This window comes from Priapulus caudatus, unplaced genomic scaffold (assembly GCF_000485595.1).
Source record: "Priapulus caudatus unplaced genomic scaffold, Priapulus_caudatus-5.0.1 Scaffold216, whole genome shotgun sequence".
NCBI classification, from domain to species: domain Eukaryota; kingdom Metazoa; phylum Priapulida; class Priapulimorpha; order Priapulimorphida; family Priapulidae; genus Priapulus; species Priapulus caudatus.
Window position 1 is genome coordinate 348604 of NW_014577277.1, and position 9888 is coordinate 358491.

Consider the following 9888-nt stretch of genomic DNA (forward strand, 5'->3'; position numbering starts at 1 on the left):
GGAGTAGGGTTAGAGTTAGGTTAGGTATAGTTAGGGTTAGTGTTAGGGTATAGGTACCACTTGCTTAGTTACAAGTACATGGTACACTTTGTATATACAATAATATTACCTCGGTACATATCTGTGATAACCCTTGTTACGACAACGACCTCCTTTGAGCCACAAGTTGACACATGTTCTCACACGCACACACGCACGCAACAAAGCGCGCACGTTCCACGCACACACACACAGACTATGAAGGGGTCCCCGGCTCTGAACTGATCCCTGCCGGGTTTCACTGATGATCTGCTAGACTTGACTCGGGACACACACAACACACACACTAACACACACACACACACACAGCACGACAAAAACGCAGTATAAAATAGTAGTTTCACCTGTCATCGAAATGATCAAGAACAAATCGTGAGAATTTGACGGAACTCTCTCCAGTGCGTTATCTCAATTTACATTTACTTCATTTTACTCATGTTACATTTTAATGCATCAGTCCACTTATGACTTATCCTACGCCTCTCTGGAGCTCTTATGTCATTTTGCAGCTCAAAAATATATTTTCTTATCTGTGCAATATAATATGTATTGGACAACCTACTACACAACATTTTTCGGCATATTATGCAAGGAAAGTTATAAATAGTCTTTTGGTTTGGAAATGTGTATTGCGTGTGAAGGCTCACTGAGACAACTGTTGTTTTCACCGGCACAGCTGGTTGCTAAGATTAAGAGAAGTCCCGGATTGGCAAAGTTCCCGGCTGTCCGCCCGCACCTATATTATAATAACTTTATATGAAAAGAAAAAATATCACACTGCAAAAACTTGATGCGCGCCTGGCCCGCACTTACGGCAGCATTTTAGTGCCACAAAAAAATTTTTTTATCTCGAAATTACGAAATAGTATCTCGTAATTACGAAATAGTTTCTCGTAATTACGAAATAGTTTCTCGTAATTACGAAATAGGTAACGAAATAGGTAAACGAATGGGAACGAATGGGTAACGAATAGGGTACGAAATAGGTAATTACGCAATAGTTTCTCGGAATTACGAAATAATTAATTTAATGCTAAATAAATACGAAATCTATTTACTACGAAAGTTGTAATTGTTCTATTAGTTGTTGTTTTTCTTTTATTTATTTAATAAAAATTTATTATATAAAAATCAATATATATTTATGTGTCAGTGTGCAGCAGCTAGCGTGCGGCAGCCAGCGTGTGTTGCAGATGGGTCACGAGCATTTGGACGACATTTACAGGAAATTGTCGGCAATAATAGGTGAAAGCTAGAGAGTAGAGAAACATTAAGACTTTGGTAGTAAATAGATTTCGTATTTATTTAGCATTATATTTTATTGAAACGCTCCAAGTGCCTGTGGTCTGAACTGGGTATAAATGATGCGCATTTCTAGAAAGAAGTCGAATGCCGCTTCAAACACGAAAACGGCGGATCGGTCACCATGGCTACGTCACTTGACGGGATGGCAGAATTACACGAAAACACCAATCTCACTTCTGATGCGTTCTAGACGTCTACGAGGCATCTGCCTTGCGTGGATAATGCAAATTAGTGCACTCTAGTGTCAAATTCTACCGCAAAATAATTCAAAAGGCCTTTTCAAAAGACGAAATAGTGCAACATTGAGGGAACATTGGTGAACAGTTAGCGGAAAGCTACTGTTGTATGCAAACTATAGTTAGTTACTAGATTTCTATCCCTAGCGAGCACAACGTATTGATATCTGAGCAGAGAACTTGTAAACAATACACAACACCAAGGAACAATATCAACGACAGCAACAACATTTGAAGCAAAAAGGCTCCCAATACAATATAAAAGAACTCGAGTTTCCGACTACATTTACCACACTATGCAATATCACCTTCGATGAACACAATATGCAACAATACACATAGCCATGAAAAAAAATGTATAAATCATTCTCTTTGACCACCATGATACAAAACCTACGCGGCATATACACAGCCAACAAATTCACCCTCACTGACCACCGTGATGCAATAAAATCTTCACCTCAAGTGTTAATCAATCATAAAATCTATTAAACTCAGATGAAAAATAAATCCTAAAAATAGAAACCCCGACAAGAGAAACAAAAGCACAAAACAATACAGTTGCCTTGCATCCCTCGCCGCTTGCCCGCCACTCGGTCGTTGTGAAACGATGTTCCTTGTCTGTTGTCCGTTCAAGCGCGTAGCCAGAAGTGGGGGGGGGGGTTCCTGGGGGCCCTACGACCCCCAAATCAAAATCAAAATCACCCCAAAAAATTCTCTATTTTCGTTTTTCTTAAAAGCGTGTCGTTGTAGAGCTGCAGAAGAAATAGTATTGTCAACAAAACAGCGTCTAAATTGATTTTAAAGCACTATTTTTACATTTAACTAAAAAAAAAAATTCAGTCCACCGACCCCCTTGTTACTCGCTCGAGGACCTCCCCAATCCAAATTCCTGGCTACGCCATTGTGTCCGTTGTCGAATTGCCGCGTGTGATGTCCAATGTACACACACGCACGCACGCACACACACACACACACGCATAGATACATGTTTTTGCAACGTTTAACAAACTTTTTTGTGTGACGATACTATTCGTCCTATAGCAACCTCCACCGATTCTCAAATCAAAATATCTCAGACAGTGAGACATGGAAACACTGCCACCTGTCAGCGTAGACTGGTACCCGGTCCCACCTCTCGGCTTAGACTTAGGTCCATCGAGTAATCGAGGTGGGAGCGAGTACCAGTCTACTGTCAGCGTGTCAGGTGACTGAGAGGGGAGGAGGGGGAGGAATGAAGGACGAGTGGGTGGTGAGAGCGGAGTGTCGAGGAATAATTTTGTGAAGTGTAGACGCTGCCGAAACATGTATTTTTTGTCCGTTCACAAAATGATTCCGCGATACCCCTTGTTTATAGCTGCATCAACTGCATAAAGGCCCCCGCACACTGTGGGAATTCGGCGCGCGCCAACGGCGCTGAGCTAAACGCGCGCGCCACTTGCGCACGCAAACCAGCCCGCACACGGTGCACACACCGGAGTATTGGGTTCGGCCTCCGCATGCATACATGCCACTCAGGATCATGCTTCTCTGGCCACATGCTATGTACACTTCTTTCTCTGCAGATAGATTCTCTACAACGGTACTATATGGCACGAGGGGTAGTTAGGTTAAGTAAAAGAACGAATAAATTGCACGTGATCGCACATGTTGCAAACGATGTCCAGGTTGCATGACGTCTATTGACTGAAAAATCGAAGCCACAAACTTTGAGTCATCTGCGAACAATAACATTAGTGACGTAGTGATGACATCAAACTCGCGTGATTGTTCGGCACTCTCGACTACATCACACTCTCGTATGCATCAGCGCGGAATAAAGCCCATCAAAGTTGATCATCATTAACGAGTAATTAGTATCGACAGCTTTGCTCAGGAGCTAATGTGTAGTGTTCTGCCACTTCTCATCTTCAATGGCAGATTTGTGTGTTTTTATGTGTTTTTAATGGTAGGGAACATATGATATTTGGTAAATATTTAGAATTCTGGTTGCAGACATCTGGAATTTTAGCATTAACATGTGCCCTACCTTCAAATATACCATAAAATATATGCATTTTTCAATAAACCAATGGCGCCATTAGCTTCCGAATGTCAAAAAACAAAATGATACTTCATTCGTTTTTCTCTCAAATATAGACAAAGATCTGACAATTAATAGATAATTAGAATCATGTGGCAGCCACCTTATATTTAAGCAATAAACTGGTGCTCTATGTTAATATATATGCATTTTTAATGGACGAATGACACCATTGGCTTCCAAATGTTGGAAAACATAAAAAGCACGGGCGTAGATAGCGGGGGGGGGGATACATCCCCCCACTTATTGAGGTGGGGGATAGCGTGTACAATCATCCCCCCTACTTTCAGAAGAAAAATGGCGAAAAATTTCATATTTTACAGACAATAAATACTAAACATTTATCTACAAATCCGTCATCGCTATTCATACTCTCCTAATGTATTATTACACAAATGGAAAGTGACATACATCTACAGTAAAATGTCTGTAACTCGTTCCAAGAATGACATTATTTTACTGAAACTCCGACGGTTAATTTTGGACGCATTCCCCATTACGATTTTTTTCAAAATCCCCAAATCACGTCTTATCATTGCTCACGAAAGTTAAATCCTTGCTTTATTTAAAATTAGAATAGACCTGTTGAGAGTTGGAATATTGAATTTTCACGGGGATTGAATGGGAAAATTCAATTTCATCACTTTTTTTGGGGGGGGGGGGCTGCTGAGACCCGACTGGAAGTATATTCCCGATTTTGTATAAGGGGTGAAAATATGCACTTTTTGGTTCAAATTTGGTTGTTTTTCTCATACTTTTTTTGTACAGTTTTAGCGTTCTCAGTAAAATATACGCTTTATCAAAATTTCAGGGGGAGATGATTCCAGTGCTGTAGTTGTCAGTGGGGGGTCGGTAGCACAGAGGGCGGTCGCGCCCCCACCTAGAATTTTCAGGGCAAGGGTATTTTAGCTTAGGTAAATCTGCACTGGTAACCCCAGTGAGGAAATGTACATAGCACAGATTTAGTAGTAAGTATTTTAGTCTTTGGTGTCCCCAAAGGTAAAAATGCTCAACTCAACAGTGATGTTATTGTGATGAAGATTGTTTAATAATGCTGCCTCAGAGTGCAGGAAATTGCATCGAAGAGGTGTTATTTTCAACAAAATTTTCGAAGGTTTCCTAGAACCCCCCCCCCATTAAACAGGAGGGGGACACCCTCCTGAAGGAGGAAAAATCTCCTAATATTTTATGATAAAGATGTCAAAAATTGATTGCTTTTAGATTGCAACTTTTTAACAATTCCACACAGTGAGAAGGGAACACTTGCAATTTCTAATTTTTTTCAATTCCCTCAAAAACGGCCATCTTGAAGGTTCTAAATTGCTATAATTAGGAGTCTATCAATTGATCGACTAGTCTAGTCAACCCGTTAAGGGATTCGCGCCAAGGCACTCGCGGTGTGCGCTACTCGCACGCAATCTTCGTATGAATCAATCATCCCCCCCCACAACTTAGGACCTGTCTACGCCACTAATAAAAAGACACGTTATTCATGTTTTCTGTTAAATATTCACAAGATATTTAATAAATATTTTAAATTTCATTACAGCAGTCTGTAGAAACATTGGGGAAACATGGTTTCTGTAGTAATAATCTTATGTAAGCAATGTTGTTTGAAACTGCAGAGAACATGGATGCAATTGACGTAATTGGCATGGCAGTCAAAGTATCTGTGATCTGATCTACTTCTAATTTCTGGGAAAAAAGGACAGGTATATAACTTGATATATATAACTTGGTATATAACTGCATGACTTGAGCAAGGTGTTTCACCGATATTGTGATTTTACCTCTCATGGTCTGAGACAAACACAATACTGTGAGAAAATAACACCTGTGGGTGCTGCTGCCTTTCCGTCTATCATAGCGTGCTTATTGTGTAGTCATACATTAACATATCAGACTGAGCTGAAGCACAGCTGTTTGTTTCTGAATGTTAGTCATTTCCTCATAACAGGTTAAACCACTAGAGAGACAGATAAACTGACATAAAACACCAGAGTTTTACTTAGATATCTTGAATATTGCTCTTTTAATTTATTTTCTGGTGATCATTACGCAAAGTTACCTTGTAAATAAATGTACAAATCAAAAAGTGCTTAAGGATTCTTTGGGACAATCTCCTGCTTTGAAAATCACATCTATTCCTTCAAATTACACAAGCAAGTATTCACAATTATCAATATAAAACATTTGGACAACACCACTATTGTGTTGTAAAGCACACACATTTCACATCCTCGCATTACTACTGCATACGTTCATGGACAAACTTCTGCATCATGTCCTTCGAAATCTTCGAATCATTCGAAACCTGCATTTCGTGTACCTTTACGCCTTCCTCCCATGCCCAGAACACATGTCCCTTCAAGCACGACCTGAAAGTAAGACAAGTTAAGACTATGCAAATCAAAATATGCTTGTGGTGTAGCGTCAAGACTTAGAGGCAAAGGAGTTCATGTTTCCTTTTCATCATTCATCACTAATAACATCTGGTGTGAAAATGAGATTTTTTACTGCGAATGGATAATAATTACTGAGTCGGGGACAATTCCGAAATACCGCAATAAAAGCTATCGACATTTGTCGTGTATTAAGGCCGCAGGCCAGTTTTACAGACAGTTTATAATAGATGTAGAGTCGTATCGTGGACACCGCGTAGGCATATGTCAACTTGTTTGGTACGGGCGGTGATGGACTTATAACTGTACAGGACAACGATAACACGGATCAATATGTGGTATACAAATATGTATTCGTTAGTCTGTGGCTTTACCTAATGTCATTCTGATACAAGATATAAATGAGATTACAGTGACTGAAATATTTAGATAATGATCATTACGCAAAGGTACCTTGTAAAGAAATGTACAAACCAAAAAGTGCTGAAGGATTCTTTCGGTGCTTCAAATACAGATACTTTAGTCTTCTTATTATACAGATATTTCCTCTTGCTACGCTTGCTCCACTCTATTGACCATGGCTCTGCAAAACACCCAAAGTCACATGTGATCGGCAGAAGACGCAGTATAGAAGTGGCTCAGTGTGGTTGATGAAAGGTGAAAAGAGAGATTATATATGACGATGAGTGATGGTATACATAATATCGCATACCCCTCTGTCGATTTTATGAATAACAGTCCAATGGGATGAAACCACCAGTTGTTCTTTATACAGTAGCAGAGCTGTGGCACTCTACGGAGCCCTTCAGAATTCGCATGTGTAGTCTACAAGAAATTGATGGGTTTGTGAATTTGTGAATTAAGGCACAAAATAGTCACAGGGTTCCACAATACATAATATCATTACATAAACAGTTGCACAGATGAACAAAGTTCGGCTGTTTAAAACCTATCATTATGAAAACAAACAAAAAATCGACAACGTTATCAAAAAAAGCAAATTAAAAATTACACTATGATACTCATTAAGAAAGTGTATGGTATGTGGGCTGTGCTGATGTAAGGATCATATCTTGTGATTTGAAACTGTAAGAACTCTATGCATGGATGTANCGGCACAGTGATGGCTTTTCCTACCATGATGCTATACACCAACTAACACGAGCCTAGGTCGAGCCATTTAGATTTGTGCCGCAATTCTGCATTTCCTCCCTATACCTTAAGTGAAGGAGTGAATGTTCCCCCTTCTTTTACACCTCTTGACCTTTACCCTTTGACCCCCAGCTTTGACATCCCAACTCGTTTTGATGATCCCCCCCAATGTGCCGAATATCGTGACCGTACGTCGAGCGGTTAAGATTTGTGCCCAACTGTTGACGGACGCACGGATGGACGGACGGACGATCAAGCGATTCTACAAGCTGCATCTGACTATGTCAGATGAGCTAAAAATCTACGTTATCAAAAAAAGCAAATTAAAAATTTCACTATGATACTCATTAAGAAAGTGTCATTTGTATTGCTTGCTTTCTGATTAAGATCACTCATCTTGTGATTTAACTAAACTCTAGCATGCATGTACTGATGAAGCCAGACCAGCACATTATAGGTATTTCAGTACTTTGCAGAGGCAATAACTGGCTACAGATTAGCAGATTAGAGTTGGATTCGAGACCCCTTCAGCTACAATTATATCCCATTTCCATACAATATTACAAGCACGATTAAACAGTCATGCTACAACAAACCTTATTCAAGAACTGCTAACCACCAATTATTTAACAAACATTTCCTTTCTTTTAAATACAAATGCCATGATGATCATTATGAATGCGTGAATGGGCATTCCATATATATTCCACTATCAAGCATCCAACAATAGCGAAGGTTTCATGATACATCCACATAACCAACCTGGTTAATAGCATCATAGTATATTCTAACTGCCGTTTTGAAAACTAGTATAGCTACCTTTATCAAACTGAAAGAAGTTGCGCAAGGTTATTGCCAGATGACAACGAAATAAAAAAACTAATATTCTATTAAACACCACACAGAAACTGGTATAGATTTTACAGCACCTACCTGTCAAATACTTGCTGGATGTCCTGAAACCGGAAAACCTCTTTCGTTCTCAGAGGGTAAAGTTCTTTTCGGGTTTCCTTGTAGAGTGCTCTGGCAAACTTATCACACTTGGCTAGCCTGGCCAATAGAAATAATCCCTATCATACAATATAATGTTGGCTGATAACATAGGAAACTGCATGTTGTTTAGGGACAGATGGGTAAGGCACATCAACAGGCATACAATACATAGTAACAAGAGTAGATAATAACACATGTGTTATTATCTACTCTTGATAGTAACGTAAGAGACGCGTTACGCAGGTAAAGTTGATCACTTTGTAGAAGTATACATGAAGCTGTAAAAACACAGGATGAATGTGCTGGGATTATCAAGACACAGTTGAAAACTAGTAATGGCAGTTAATTGTTGTCAACTACATGTATCACCCGCGATCTAGTATAAATGAAATATCTCTGTAAGGAATTTTTTTACACAAATCCGCTATGTTGATTAGGGTTAAACTAAAAGTCGGAGAGATTATCTTCAAGTCCAGAGTAAAGGTCAAAGACAGGTGCCGATGCGCACTTTCTCTCTCAGATGTGTAACAGTATGTATACCAAGTCTGGTTGCGCTAGGTCAATTAGGGGCCCGAGTTATAGAGCGGAAGGAAAATATGATCAATTTCAAGGTCAAGGTTAAGGTCAAATAAAAGTCGCAGTGACCTGGTTTTGGTACGCCACGCACTTTCTCCCCAAGATGTGTAAGTATACCAAGTTTGGTCGCGCTAGGTCAATTAAGGGTAGAGTTATAGAGCGGAAGGGAAAGTGTTGGCGGCGGCGGCTTGACAGACATGAAACCATACTACCATAGTATCCCCGCCGACTTCGTCGCGGGGGATACAATTAAGGCATGTTAATTAGGCAGTGAAGACGTGTCGAAAGATTTATGGGATGTCGCCAATTAGCTTCAGCTTTGATGACATGTTTGACCCAGAAACATTAGAAGCATGTGGAGAACACCATATAATGCTTAAAATTCTAAGCATGTTTCACTGGAGAAGTGAAAAACTGGCAAAAAGATTTCACAAATGTCAATTTCGAAAACCATCGGTAAATATTATATGAACAAGCTGCCTCGACGCTCTGCACCTCAGCAGCATTGTCCTGGCGCTGCGCGCCTCGGCTACAGGTCAGAATAATACCCAGCGTGAGAGCCGAGACAAATTCCCAGAAGATGGAGCCACGATGCCGTACAATCGATAAACATGCTGTAGGACTGGTACGCACGCGGTAGGTGTGTACGCGGGTGCATGCACCAGTAATATCGACTAAAGGCATGTTTGTTTGGTCGGATCCACGGATCTCGATCCACTGGATCGAACCCCCCTTGATCAAACAAACGCAAACTCACTTTCAACGGTTCACGTTTCGCTGTGACCTATCACGGGATGGTTCATAACAAAGAACAAGCTGTGATTGGCTGAGGTGTGGGCCGCCATATTGGATCCTGCTCGAATCCACCTCGCTAGCAGGGTCGGATTTGGTGGATCGAGATCCGTGAATCCGACCAAACAAACAGTCAGACCAACGAATCCATTGGTTCGAGATCCGTGGATCCGACCAAACAAACGCGCCCCAAGTGATACGGGCTTGCGGGGTTACGGCGCATGCACCAGTCTCGACCAATCACGACCAAGTGCATCCCAGCAGCATTAGCAGTAGGAAACACAGCAAATACAATGAAAGTGTCAATGAC